Consider the following 13,090-nt stretch of genomic DNA (forward strand, 5'->3'; position numbering starts at 1 on the left):
TGTGCACAACTATGTGTATGTTTCTGTGTACCTGTCTGTGTGCAACTATGTGTGTGTTTCTGTGTACCTGTCTGTGCGCTACTATGTGTGTGTTTCTGTGTACCTGTCTGTTCACAACTATGTGTATGTTTCTGTGTACCTGGCTGTGCACAACTATGTGTGTTTTTTTATGTGCCTGTCTGTGTGCAACTATGTGTATGTTTCTGTGTACCTGTCTGTGCACAACAATTTGTGTGTTTCTGTGTATATGTCTGTGCACAACTATGTGCAGGTTTCTGTGTACCTGTCTGTGCGCAACTATGTGTATGTTTCTGTGTACCTGTCTGTGCACAACTATGTGTATGTTTCTGTGTACCTGTCTGTGTCAACTATGTGTATTTTTTTCTCTACCTGTCTGTGCACAACAATGTGTATATTTCTGTGTACCTGTCTGTGTGCAACTATGTGTGTGTTTCTGTGTACCTGTCTGTCTGCAACTATGTGTGTGTTTCTGTGTACCTGTCTGTGCACAACTAAATGTATGTTTCTGTGTACCTGTCTCTTCACAACCATGTGTATGTTTCTGTGTACCTGTCTGTGCTCAACTATGTGTATTTTTCTGTCTACCTGTCTGTGCACAACAATGTGTATATTTCTGTTTACCTGTCTGTTCACAAGTATGTGTGTGTTTCTGTGTACCTTTCTGTGCACAACTATGTGTATGTTTCTGTGTACCTGTCTGTGTGCAACTTTGTGTGTTTTTCTGTGTACCTGTCTTTGTGCAACTATGTGTGTGTTTCTGTGTACCTGTCTGTGCACAACTATGTGTATGTTTCTGTGTGCCTGTCTGTGTGCAACTATGTGTATGTTTCTGTGTACCTGTCTGTGCACAACAATATGTGTGTTTCTGTGTATATGTCTGTGCGCAACTATGTGTGTGTTTCTGTGTACCTGTTTGTGCACAACTATGTGTATGTTTCTGTGTATCTGTCTGTGCGCAACTATGTGTATGTTTCTGTGTACCTGCCTTTGCGCATCTATGTGTGTGTTTCTGTGTGCCTGTCTGTGTGCAACTATGTGTATGTTTCTGTGTACCTGTCTGTGCACCACTATGTGTATGTTTCTGTGTTTTCCCTCTGTGCGCAACTATGTGTGTGTTTCTTTGTACCTGTCTGTGCACAACTATGTGTGTGTTTCTGTGTACTTGTCTGTGCACAACCATGTGTATGTTTCTGTGTACCTGTCTGTGCTCAACTATGTGTATTTTTCTGTCTACCTGTCTGTGCACAACTATGTGTATATTTCTGTTTACCTGACTGTTCACAACTATGTGCATGTTTCTGTGTACCTGTCTTTGTGCAACTATGTGTGTGTTTCTGTGTACCTGTCTTTGTGAAACTATGTGTGTGTTTCTGTGTTCCTGTCTGTGCACAACTATTTGTATATTTCTGTGTACCTGTCTGTTGACAACTATGTGTGTGTTTCTGTGTACCTGTCTGTGCACAACTATGTGTATGTTCCTGTGTGCCTGTCTGTGTGCAACTATGTGTATGTTTCTGTGTACCTGTCTGTTCACAACTATTTGTATATTTCTGTGTACCTGTCTGTTCACAACTATGTGTGTGTTTCTGTGTACCTGTCTGTGCACAACTATGTGTATGTTCCTGTGTGCCTGTCTGTGTGCAACTATGTGTATGTTTCTGTGTACCTGTCTGTTCACAACTATTTGTATATTTCTGTGTACCTGTCTGTTCACAACTATGTGTGTGTTTCTGTGTACCTGTCTGTGCACAACTATGTGTATGTTCCTGTGTGCCTGTCTGTGTGCAACTATGTGTATGTTTCTGTGTACCTGTCTGTGCACAACAATATGTGTGTTTCTGTGTATATGTCTGTGCGCAACTGTGTGTGTGTTTCTGTGTACCTGTTTGTGCACAACTACGTGTATGTTTCTGTGTATCTGTCTGTGCGCAACTATGTGTATGTTTCTGTGTACCTGCCTTTGCCCATCTATGTGTGTGTTTCTGTGTGCCTGTCTGTGCACCACTATGTGTGTGTTTCTGTGTACCTGTCTGTGTGCAACTATGTGTATGTTTCTGTGTACCTGTCTGTGCACCACTATGTGTGTGTTTCTTTGTACCTGTCTGTGCACAACTATGTGTGTGTTTCTTTGTACCTGTCTGTGCACAACTATGTGTGTGTTTCTGTGTACTTGTCTGTGCACAAATATGTGTGTGTTTCTGTGTACCTGTCTGTGCACAACTATGTGTGTGTTTGTGTGTACCTGTCTGTGCACAACTATTTGTATGTTTCTGTGTAGTTGTCTGTGCACAACTATGCGTATGTTTCTGTGTACCTGTCTGTCTGCAACTATGTGTGTGTTTCTGTGTACCTGTCTGTGCACAACTAAATGTATGTTTCTGTGTACCTGTCTCTTCACAACTATGTGTATGTTTCTGTGTACCTGTCTGTGCTCAACTATGTGTATTTTTCTGTCTGCCTGTCTGTGCACAACTATGTGTATATTTCTGTGTACCTGTCTGTGTGCAACTATGTGAATGTTTCTGTGTACCTGTCTGTGCACAACTAAATGTATGTTTCTGTGTACCTGTCTCTTCACAACTATGTGTATGTTTCTGTGTACCTGTCTGTTCACAACTATGTGTGTGTTTCTGTCTACCTGTCTGTTCACAACTATGTGTATGTTTCTGTGTACCTGTCTTTGTTCAACTATGTGTGTGTTTCTGTGTACCTGTCTGTGCACAACTATGTGTATGTTTCTGTGTACCTGTCTTTGTGCAACTATGTGTGTGTTTCAGTGTACCTGTCTGTGCACAACTATGGGTATGTTTCTGTGTACCTGTCTGTTCACAACTATGTGTATGTTTCTGTGTACCTGTCTGTTCACAACTATGTGTGTGTTTCTGTGTACCTGTCTGTGTGCAACTATATGTATGGTTCTGTGTACCTGTCTGTGCACATTTATGTGTATGTTTCTGTGTACCTGTCTGTGCACAACAATTTGTGTGTTTCTGTGTGTATGTCTGTGCACAACTATGTGTATGTTTCTGTGTACCTGTCTGTGCGCAACTATGTGTATGTTTCTGTGTACCTGTCTGTGCGCAACTATGTGTATGTTTCTGTGTACCTGTCTGTGCGCAACTACGTGTATGTTTCTGTGTACCTGTCTGTGTGCAACTATGTGTATGTTTCTGTGTACCTGTCTGTGCGCAACTACGTGTATGTTTCTGTGTACCTGTCTGTGCGCAACTACGTGTATGTTTCTGTGTACCTGTCTGTGCGCAACTATGTGTTTGTTTCTGTGTACCTGTCTGTGCGCAACTATGTGTATTTTTCTGTCTACCTGTCTGTGCACAACTATGTGTATGGTTCTGTGTACCTGTCTGTGTGCAACTATGTTTGTGTTTCTGTGTGCCTGTCTGTGCACAACTATGTGTGTGTTTCTGTGTACCTGTCTGTGCGCAACTATGTGTTTGTTTCTGTGTACCTGTCTGTTCACAACTATGTGTATGTTTCTGTGTACCTGTCTGTGCACAACTATGTGTATGTTTCTGTGTACCTGTCTGTGTGCAACTATGTGTGTGTTTCTGTGTACCTGTCTGTGCGCTACTATGTGTGTGTTTCTGTGTACCTGTCTGTTCACAACTATGTGTATGTTTCTGTGTACCTGGCTGTGCACAACTATGTGTGTTTTTTTATGTGCCTGTCTGTGTGCAACTATGTGTATGTTTCTGTGTGCCTGTCTGTACACATTTATGTGTATGTTTCTGTGTACCTGTCTGTGCACAACAATTTGTGTGTTTCTGTGTATATGTCTGTGCACAACTATGTGCAGGTTTCTGTGTACCTGTCTGTGCGCAACTATGTGTATGTTTCTGTGTACCTGTCTGTGCACAACTATGTGTATGTTTCTGTGTACCTGTCTGTGTCAACTATGTGTATTTTTTTCTCTACCTGTCTGTGCACAACAATGTGTATATTTCTGTGTACCTGTCTGTGCACAACAATGTGTATATTTCTGTGTACCTGTCTGTGTGCAACTATGTGTGTGTTTCTGTGTACCTGTCTGTCTGCAACTATGTGTGTGTTTCTGTGTACCTGTCTGTGCACAACTAAATGTATGTTTCTGTGTACCTGTCTCTTCACAACCATGTGTATGTTTCTGTGTACCTGTCTGTGCTCAACTATGTGTATTTTTCTGTCTACCTGTCTGTGCACAACAATGTGTATATTTCTGTTTACCTGTCTGTTCACAAGTATGTGTGTGTTTCTTTGTACCTGTCTGTGCGCAACTATGTGTGTGTTTCTTTGTACCTGTCTGTGCACAACTATGTGTGTGTTTCTGTGTACTTGTCTGTGCACAAATATGTGTGTGTTTCTGTGTACCTGTCTGTGCACAACTATGTGTGTGTTTGTGTGTACCTGTCTGTGCACAACTATTTGTATGCTTCTGTGTAGTTGTCTGTGCACAACTATGCGTATGTTTCTGTGTACCTGTCTGTCTGCAACTATGTGTGTGTTTGTGTGTACCTGTCTGTGTGCAACTATTTGTATGTTTCTGTGTAGTTGTCTGTGCACAACTATGCGTATGTTTCTGTGTAGTGGTCTGTGCACAACTATGTGTATGTTTCTGTGTACCTGTCTGTGCACATCTATGTGTATGTTTCTGTGTACCTGTCTGTGCGCAACTATGTGTGTGTTTCTGTGTACCTGTCTGTGGACAACTATGTTTGTGTTTTTGTGTGTGCGCATGTGTGTGTTTGTCCCCGTGTGTTTGTCTGTGTTCCTTTGAGTGTGTGTTTCTGTGTCGTTGTCCATGTATATCTATGTATGTGCGCTTATTTCTGTGTGTGTTTATGTGTATGTACATCTGTGTGTTTGTGTCTGTGTGTGTGGATGTTTCTGTGTGTGTATGTTTGCCCGTGTGTCTATGTGTATGTGTCTGTGAGTGTGTGTGCATGCCTGTATGTCTGTTTGTGTGAGACTTAATGGATTAAAGGCAGCTGGTCTGAAGGCTTTGATATAAACATGGTAAACATGGGGGAAGTTTACAATGTAAGGTGTAAAAGGACATTTGCATTTTTTTAATAAACCAGACTAGATTGCTTTCAACACCCTGTAACTAACTAGCCAGGAGATGTTTAGAAACAGTGTGTTTATATTTCCCAAAGATTACTGGTAAAACTATGAGAGGTTTTCATTAACAGAGAGGTAAAGTCCAAAGATATAGTGAAACAATGGGAATTTACATTCAAAGGGGAAAATATGTATAAAGGAGTGAAGTTTGTGTGTAAGAATAGGCATTTTCTAAGATCTTGCAAGTGTGAAAAGCCTCCAGAGTCTATACCTCAAAGAACTGAAGTTAAGAAACCTCATTTTGAATTTGACTGGTTCAGGGTATTGTGTGTCACTTTGCCTGGGCCTTTTAAAATCTATGGGCAGGTTTTTTCAGTCAGTGTGCACTGTTAGCATTAGGGATCAGATTAATTAGGGGATTTGGAAGTTATCATAGTCGTAATTTGTAGATCTATGTATGTAGTTAAAATCATTTCTTCTTTAAATAAATGTTTAATCTAGTTTTGTAAAACCCATAAGATTTGGTGATCTTATTACTACTGAATTCAAGGCACGCATCTCGAAATTTATAAAAACTGCAAAACACGTCGTGGCAGTTGTTGCAAGTTTCCCTTTGGGATTTGAACAACTCAGCATTTATCATCAGCTGTGCCATTACACTTTTCACCCACCTTCAACCAGTTGTATGGGGAGGATTGTGACAAACATGAGTGTGACATACATCTTCATATTCTCTCGGGCTGGCTTCATAACTCTCAATTCTTCAAATCTGTTAGCAGAACAACCAGGGAGCATCATCCACAAAACTAGGGTCTGTGCAATTCTGGAGAGATGATTCCTGTCTCGGTCAGATCCGCATCACCTTATCCACCTAAAGCATTGGAAAGAAAGGCACAAATTGGAGCAGAAGCCAGTACTCCCCCTGATCCGCCCGATCCCCTGATCCCCCGACCCCATCCTGATCCCCCCGACCCCATCCTGATCCCCCCGACCCCATCCTGATCCCCCTGACTCCATCCTGATCCCCCTGACTCCATCCTGATCCCCCTGACTCCTTCCTGATCCCCCTGACTCCTTCCTGATCCCCCGATCCCATCCTGATCCCCCCGACCCCATCCTGATCCCCCCGACCCCATCCTGATCCCCCCGACCCCATCCTGATCCCCCCGACCCCATCCTGATCCCCCCGACCCCATCCTGATCCCCCCGACCCCATCCTGATCCCACCGACCCCATCCTGATCCCCCCGACCCCATCCTGATCCCACCGATCCCACTGACCCCATCCTGATCCCCCCGACCCCACCCCCCGATCCCCCTGATCCCATCCTGATCCCCCCGACCCCATCCTGATCCCCCCGACCCCATCCTGATCCCACCGACCCCATCCTGATCCCCCCGATCCCATCCTGATCCCCCCGACCCCACCCCCCGATCCCCCTGACCCCACGCTGATCCCCCCGATCCCCCTGACCCCACGCTGATCCCCCCGACCCCACCCCCCGATCCCCCCGACCCCAACCCCCCAATCCCCCTGTTCCACCTGTTGTCAGCACGCCCCCTGACGGACAATATGCTTCAGAAGACAAGGTCGCAGACACAGGCGCGCACACAGGCACAGAGACACATAGTGGAAGGTTCTGTGCCGCTGGTGTCTGGTGTGTTATAGATCTGGATATTATTGTAAGGCCAGCCCACCAGGATCATCCCCCTCCCACTGGACCGTCCACCCACAGCGGTGGGATGGCTCACCAATGTGTTTCACACAGTGTGTATGAGGTGTGCACTTTGAGGGAAGTGGGAGGTGAGCACACAGGAACGTAGCTCAGCACTCACCAGGGTCGCCTGCACATTCAGGTCAGGGCAAAGGGAAGTCACTTCTTCCTGGCTGGGTAACAATGTGGTGCTGGGTCAAGGGCTGCCCTGCAGTGGGGGTGAGTTGGGGGCGTATAAGGGCTGCCTTGTGCTGGGGGTGAATTAGGGGGTATAAGGGCTGCCTTGTGCTGGGGGTGAGTTGGGGGGTATAAGGGCTGCCTTGTGCTGGGGGTGAGTTGGGGGGTATAAGTGCTGCCTTGTGCTGGGGGTGAGTTGGGGGGTATAAGTGCTGCCTTGTGATGGGGGTGAGTTGGGGGGTATAAGGGCTGCCTTGTGCTGGGGGTGAGTTGGGGGGGTACAAGCACATGTGGGGTGTTGGGTGAGGGAAGCAGCCTCACATTGGGGAAACGTGTATAAAGTGACCATTTTCCTGCAGCTGAGACAGTTCAGGAGCAGCCATGTTGATATGACTGGAGTCGGGACTCTAGCTTCTCTGCCCACTCAAGCAATGCAGAGGCATTAAAGTGTCACCAAGTTCTCCAGAGCTGTTCACCCCTCAGGCACAGACTGCAAATGAGAGTTTTAATGGACTGCAGAACAGTCGGACAACTGGGCATCTTGTACAATCTCCTTGTTAAAGCTGGTCATGGAGCAGTCACTGTCCCTTAGCAATGTCACCATCCCAGTTTGGACCAGTCTCCCCCATGGTTGAAGCTAACAGTGCAGCCTTGCAGTGTGGGTTAGGAGAATGTCTGTGTCTGAGCTGAGGGCACAGCCTGCAGTCCAATAGGCAAAGCTGCTGCCAATCGGTCAGGGGGAGTGGGGCGGAGGTGGGTGGGGTTTCGGGCAGCCGTGCAGCGCAGTAAACACTGACCACCGAGTGTTCCGGCACTCTCCGGGAAGGGTTAAGGCCTTCAAGCTTAACCAGGACAGGCTAACCATGTGTCTCTCTCTTTCATGTTGCAGGAGGACCATGTCCGGATCATGGATCCTGGTGACCGAGCTGTGTGCCTGATGGCCAGCAGAGAGTGTAGGAGACAGAGGAGAGAGTGACTGAGGAGAGAGCACCTGGATGTGCTGAGGTAGGAGCAGCAACCTCATGAAGGGGCAGGAGGAGCTCCCACACACACTGCCCAGGAGCGCCAGTGAGCTGTGACTGGTCAGCACCTAGCGACACCCAGGGTCTATAGACACCGCCTGCCATTCCTGCAAGTGACTGAGAACCAGTGTTGCCAACGACTGTGCATGTCTAGGGAGCTGGTGACTCACATCTGCCACCTGCTGAAGGATTTGGTGCCACGGGGACATGCAGGGCATCCACTGCCAGTGGCTGTGAAAGTGACCGTGATGCTCAATTTCTATGCCAGTGGCTCCTTTCACAGGCGATCTCTGTGGGATTTCTCAATCCACCACCCACAACTGCATCCATAAGGTCACAGACACCATCTTCTCCATGGCAACAACTTTGTGCATTTCGCCTGGGACCGGGACAGCCAGGATACAAGGGCCATTGGATTCACCCTGATCTCGGGATTCCCACAGGTACAGGGTGTGACTGACTACACTCATGTGGTGCTCAGGTCTCCATTGCTACACTCGCTGGACTTCATCAACCATGAGGGCTTCCACTCACTGAACGTGCAGCTGGTGTGTGACCACCACAAACCCATCCTGCAGGTGTGAGCACGGTTTCCAGGGAGTGTGCACGATGCCTACATCCTGAGTCACTCACAGATCCCTGCAGCCTTCCAGGGTCCACAGAGGCTGCAGGGTTGGCTTCTCGGGGTCAGGGGCCACCCACAGAGACCGTGGCTGTTGACACCCGTGTGGGGGCCTCAGACTGCAGCAGAGTGACGGGATAATGAGGCTCATGCAGCAGCTCACAGCCTGGTGGAGCAGACCATCGGGATGCTGAAGATGTGGTTCCAGTGCCTGGACCGGTCTGGTGGAACCTGCAATACAGTCCACAGAGGGTGTCACACATCATCATCGTCTGCTGCCCCCTTTACAACCTGGCGCTGCAACAGGGAGAGGGACTGGCTGAGGAGGAGATGGAGGAGCTGGAGGTCTCCTCCGATGAGGAGGATGTTGACGGGGATGAGGGTGAGGGGGTCCTCAGTAGTGGCGATGATGGGGATGAGGCTCTTATACTGGATAGATGAGGCAGGAGCACTCAGGAGGCCCTCATAGCTGCCAGATTTGTGGAGCATGATGAGGACATTCAGTGAGGTGTCCCGTAGATCCTCACATCGCAATTGTGAACAGTCTGGCTTATCTCAGCGCCAATCCCCTCTGTGAGAAAGCTCCTGTCATGGAGAGGCAGTGGAGACCCTAATAGTCACTCGATCGTAGGAGGATATGACAAGATGCAGTGAGGACACTCCATAGATCTTCACATGGCCTCTGAGAATGTCTGACTCCTGTCTGGCCGAGGGCAGCTCACTCACGCTCCATGATCAGGGCCATCTCAGAGACGCAGCCATGAAACTTTAGACACATCTGATGCTGTGTCCACCTTCAGCACCTCAGCCCATCAGGAGCTGGTGCACAGCATCACTGGTCACAGATGCTGGTGTGATGGGGGCCAGCCCCACCTTAAAGCTGCTGAGAGCACACAGAGAGAATGAGGGAACTCAGTGACACCTGCCCACTACATTCTGGCAGCAATGACCAGCACCGTCGAGGTGCAGGCGTCAGTAATGTGTCCAGGGAGTGTGAGGCTGGACCATCACTGTGGCCTGAAGGCTGCACAGACACAGGGAAGAGGCCCTGGACGGAGACACCTGCCTTTATCTTGTGTAGAAAGGTTTCACATCTGAGTGACAAGAACACAGCTCATCAGAACAAGGAGCCACAGGTAGGGAGACATTCCTGGGAGTTTATTGACGATAGTGAACAGTTTGTACAAGTGATCAACACCCCTGCCCAGGACGTGTAACTACTTTTACTGAACTGTCCTAACCCTGCCACTATGTCTCGGTGCTACCCTGACATCCACAGCAGGGCTGGAGACAGCCTGTGCAGCGGTTGGCGGTGTTGCCTCTGATGCCTTTGGCCTGGGTCCTCGGGAGAGGCGAGGCTTAGGAGGCCCCGGCTTGCTCTGGCTGTCCTCCTGTGGGCTGGCTGCTCCCTCTGAGGTGGCAGAGGGTGAGGTTGAGGGGGGTCACAGGCAAAGGGGACTCAGAGGGAGTGGACAGCCTCTCAGATTCCTGATTGGATGACCCAGGGGTGTCCAGCTGTCGCTCCTCCCCCCCTTCAGGTGCCCGAGGGCCCCAGCCTGACTCTTTAAGGGGAAGGAACATCTGGAGGGGAGTGGAGGTGCTCTGTTTCTCTCGTGTTCCCACTGCAGGAACTCACCCAGTGCAGGTCTGTGTACATCTCTTCATTCTGCTGGGCCAGGGTGACCTCCACACACACTCATGTGGGCACCACTTCATCAGAGAGCAGGCGGACACACTCCTCCAACTGGCGTGCTACTCTGCCGAGGGTTTCCAACAGCTCTGCATGATGCTCCCCACCTTCTGCTGACTCTCCAGGATGAGTCAGAAGGTCAAATCTAGAGGCTCATCGTCTGACTCGGACCTTATAGATGCCTCTTCCCCAGCAGCTCTCCGAGTGCCGGGACCTTCTCCTGCTGCGGACACGTGTCTGCGCGGTGACCACCAGATTGTGACCCCGAGCCTGCTCGATATCCAGGTCCCAGCGAGTTGTGTGTCCCTGCGCTGGTGCAGGGTGTGGGTAAGCGCTGTGAGGGGTCTCCCAGCTGCTCATTTCCAGCTCTTCACTGGGGGAGGTGTCCTCTTGGCTGGAGGTGAAGATGTGGATGGAGCTGAGGGACTGTCTGGCTGAGGGTCTCAGTCTTTTGGCTGAGCTCCCTGTAGAGATAATGAGTACATGGCAGTAGAGGAGGGAGACACTCACAGTCGTGGTGAGAGAGGGAGGATGTGGCGCAGGAGCCTCACGTGGGTGTTTGTCGCTGACCTCACTGTCACCGCAGGCAGGATCCACACCCTCACCAGTCAGCGCAATGGACACTCCTCACAGTGAGCGAGCGGCCTAATATGGGACTCTCCACCCCCTGGTCTGGGAGCCCTCCCTACTGAAGGTTTACTGAAGTCTGAGCTGATGGTGGAGTGGGCTCCGAGCACAATTTTACAGTGGCTGACAAATTAGCAGCCGGCGTGAAGCGTGAGCTGCCAGAGTGAGCGCTGGAGTCTGTGTGAGTGCGGGGGTGTGTGGAATGAAAGCTCCCTGAAGGCACTCAGAATGAAAAATAGAGATTGTACAAATAATATAAACACACACACGCGCGCACGTGCAGACTAGAGACAGGTTATAAACGCGTGCGCGCAGACAGGTAAGACACATGTTATAAACACACACACAGACAAGAGACACATTATCACATTATAAACACACACAAAGACAAAAGACATGTTATAAACACACACACAGATAAGAGACACGTTATAAACACACACACAGACAAGAGACAAGTTATAAACACACACACAGAGACACGTTATCAACACACACACAGACAAGAGACACGTTATAAACACACACACAGTTAAGAGACACGTTATAAACACACACACAGACAAGAGACACATTATCACATTATAAACACACACAAAGACAAAAGACACGTTATAAACACACACACAGACAAGAGACACGTTATAAACACACACACAGACAAGAGACAAGTTATAAACACACACACAGAGACACGTTATCAACACACACACAGACAAGAGACACGTTATAAACACACACACAGTTAAGAGACACGTTATAAACACACACACAGACAAGAGACACATTATCACATTATAAACACACACAAAGACAAAAGACACGTTATAAACACACACACAGACAAGAGACACATTATCACATTATAAACACACACAAAGACAAAAGACACATTATAAACACACACACAGACAAGAGACCTCTTATAAACACACAGACAGATAAGAGACATGTTATAAACACACACACAGACAAGAGACATGTTATAAACACAAACACAGAAAAGAGACATGTTATAAACACACACTCAGATAAGAGACACATTACAAACGCACACACATATAAGAGAAATGTTGTAAACACACACACAGATAAGAGACACATTATAAACATAAACACAGAGATAAGAGACACGTAATAAACACACAAACAGACAAGAGACACGTTATAAAAACGCAGACAGATAAGAGACACGTTATAAACACACACACAGATAAGAGACATCTTATAAACAAACACACAGATACGACACACGTTATAAACACACGCACAGATAACAGGCATGTGACAAACAAACACAGACAAGAGACATGTTATAAACACACACACAGACAAGAGACACGTTATAAACACAGACACAGACAAGAGACATGTTATAAACTCACACACAGACAAGAGACACGTTATAAACACACACACAGACAAGAGACACATTGTAAACACACACACAGATAAGAGCCATGTTATAAAGACACACTCAGATAAGAGACAAGTTATAAACACACACACATATAAGAGAAATGTTGTAAACACACACACAGATAAGAGACACATTATTAACGCTCACACAGATAAGAGACATGTTATAAACACACACACAGATAAGAGACACGTTATAAACACAAACACACAAATAAGAGAAATGATATAAACACACACACAGACAAGAGACATGTTATAAACACACACACAGATAGAGACACGTTATAAATACACACACAGACAAGAGACACAGTATAAAAACACACACAGATAAGAGACATGTTATAAACACACACACAGATAGAGACACGTTATAAATACACACACAGACAAGAGACACAGTATAAACACACACACAGATAAGAGACATGTTATAAACACACACACAGATAGAGACACGTTATAAATACACACACAGACAAGAGACACAGTATAAACACAAACACAGATAAGAGACATGTTATAAACACACACACAAATAGAGACACGTTATAAATACACACACAGACAAGAGACACAGTATAAACACACACACAGATAAGAGACATGTTATAAACACACACACAGATAGAGACACGTTATAAATACACACACAGACAAGGGACACAGTATAAACACACACACAGATAAGAGACATGTTATAAACACACACACAGATAGAGACACGTTATAAACACACA

This window comes from Carcharodon carcharias, chromosome 1 (assembly GCF_017639515.1).
Source record: "Carcharodon carcharias isolate sCarCar2 chromosome 1, sCarCar2.pri, whole genome shotgun sequence".
NCBI classification, from domain to species: Eukaryota; Metazoa; Chordata; class Chondrichthyes; order Lamniformes; family Lamnidae; genus Carcharodon; species Carcharodon carcharias.